The sequence below is a fragment of the Oncorhynchus masou genome, unplaced genomic scaffold, assembly GCF_036934945.1.
Source record: "Oncorhynchus masou masou isolate Uvic2021 unplaced genomic scaffold, UVic_Omas_1.1 unplaced_scaffold_2451, whole genome shotgun sequence".
In the NCBI taxonomy this organism is placed as follows: domain Eukaryota; kingdom Metazoa; phylum Chordata; class Actinopteri; order Salmoniformes; family Salmonidae; genus Oncorhynchus; species Oncorhynchus masou.
In genome coordinates, this window is record NW_027008904.1 from 5,001 (window position 1) to 7,500 (window position 2,500).

At 44.4% G+C, this 2,500-nt stretch overlaps 1 pseudogene; it reads left to right on the forward strand.

The window, feature by feature from the left end:
* LOC135533559 (receptor tyrosine-protein kinase erbB-4-like) overlaps positions 1 to 2,500 on the forward strand; it is a 15,487-nt pseudogene that overhangs the window by 1,572 nt on the left and 11,415 nt on the right.

Here is a 2,500-nt window from a genome sequence, read left to right on the forward strand (position 1 = left end):
CTCTCTCCCTTTCTCTTCTCTCCATCCCCTCTCACTCTCTTTCTTGTTCTCTCTCTCACACTCCCTCCCCCCGCCTCTCTCTCTCTCTCTCTCTCTCTCTCTCTCTCTCTCTCTCATCCCTCCCTCTCATCTCTTCATCCCCCTCTGTCTCAGCTCTCTTTCTCTCTCTCCCCCTCCCCCTCCCTCTCTCCCTCCCCCTCTCTCTCTCTCTCTCTCTCTCTCTCTCTCTCTCTTTCTCTCTCCTCTCTCTCTCTCTCTCTCTCTCTCTCTCATCCTCCTCTCATTCTCTTCTTGTTCTCTCTCTCCGCACTCTCACTCCCCTCCCCCCGCTCTCTCTCTCTCCCTTTCTCTTGCTCTCTCCCCTCCCTCTCTCTCTCTCTCTCTCATCCCCCTCTCACTCTCTTTCTCTTGTTCTCTCTCTCACACTCTCCCCCCTCCCCCCGCTCTCTCTCTCTCTCTCTCTCATCCCCTCCTCTCATCTCTCTCTCATCCCCCCTCTGTCTCGCTCTCTTTCTCTCTCTCCCTCCCTCTCTCTCTCTCTCTCCTTTCTCTCTCTCCTCTCTCTCTCGTTCTCTCATCCTCCTCTCACTCTCTTTCTCTTGTTCTCTCTCTCGCACTCTCACTCCCCCCTCCCCCTCTCTCTCTCTCTCTCTCTCTCTCTCTCTCTCTCTCTCATCCCCCCTATGTCTCTCTCTCTCTCTCTCCTTTCTCTCTCTCTCTCTCTAGATGCCCATTAAGTGGATGGCGTTGGAGTGTATTCATTACAGGAAGTTCACACACCAGAGCGATGTGTGGAGCTACGGTGCGTGTGACACTACAAACAAACCATACTATACGCATCATTTGCCAAAATGACCTGACTTCCTGTTTCTCCTTTCTCTCTCTTTCCCTCTCGTTTTCTCTTTCTTTCTATCTTACTTGCATTCTTCCTCTCTCCCTATCTATCTCTCTCCCTCATTTTCTGTCTTTTTTGTTATCTCTCCCCCTATCTATCTCTCTCTCCCTCATTTTCTGTCTTTTGTTATCTCTCTCCCTATCTATCTCTCTCTCCCTCATTTTCTGTCTTTTGTTTTCTCTTTCTCTTTCATTTCAATTTAAGGCTTTATTGACATGGGAAACATATGTTAACATTGCCAAAGCAAGTGAAATAGATAATAAACAAACTGAAATAAACAATTAAAATTAACAGAAAATGACACTTCTCTCTTTCTCTCTCTCTCACTTTCTCTCATGCTCTCTCTCTTTCTCAATCTCTCCCTCTCTCTCTCTCTCTCTCTCTCTCTCTCTCTCTCTCTCTCTCTCTCTCTCCCCCTCTCTCTCTCTCTCTCTCTCTCCAGGTGTGACTATCTGGGAGCTGATGACTTTTGAGGGAAGCCGTCACGGACAGCATCCCCCACGCTGAGATCCCAGACATCCTGGAGAAGGGCGAGCGTCTGCCTCAGCCTCCCATCTGCACCATAGACGTCTATATGGTCATGGTTAAATGTACGCATGATACAGTTGAAGTCAGAAGTTTACATGCACTTAGTTTGGAGTTTTCCAACTCGTTTTTCAACCATTCCACAAATTTCTTGTTAACAAACTGTAGTTTTGGCAGGTTATTAGGACATCTACTTTGTGCGTGACACAAGTCATTTTTCCAACAATTGTTTATAGACACACTTATAATTCACTGTATCACATTTCCAGATTGGTCAGAAGTTTAATACTACACTAAGTTGACTGTGCCTTTAAACAGCTTGGAAAATTCAAGAAAATTATGTCATGGCTTGAGTCAATTGAGGTGTACCTGTGGATGTATGTCAAGGCCTACCTTCAAACTCAGTGACTCTTTGCTTGACATGATGGGAAAATCTAAAGAAATCAGCCAAGACCTCAGAATAGTTCTTTAGACCTCCACAAGTCTGGTTCATCCTTGGGAGCAATTTACAGCACTAGTCCCTGAAGGTATATATATACGTTCATCTGTACAAACAATAGTACACAACTATAAACACCATGGGACCACGCAGCCGCCATACCGCTCAGGAAGGAGACGCGTGTCAATTAGCCTATCAGAAGCTTCTAAAGCCATAATTTTCTTGGAATTTTCCAAGCTGTTAAAGGCACAGTCAACTTAGTGTATGTAAACAACTGACCCACTGGAATTGTGATACAGTGAATTATAAGTGAAATAATCTGTCTGTAAACAATGGTTGGAAAAAGGACTTGTGTCATGCACAAAGTAGATGTTCTTAACCGACTTGCCAAAACTATAGTTTGTTAACAAGAAATTTGTGGATTGGTTGAAAACGAGTTCTAATGACTCCAAACTAAGCGTATGTAAACTTACGACTTCAACTGTATATAATGATATATATGATTATTCAGCTTGTCTGCTCAACCGCCCGCCTGATATGTATATAGGATACAGCTTGTCTGGTCAACCTGATATATATATATATAGGATACAGCTTGTCTGGTCAACCTGATATATATATAGGATACAGCTTGTCTGGTC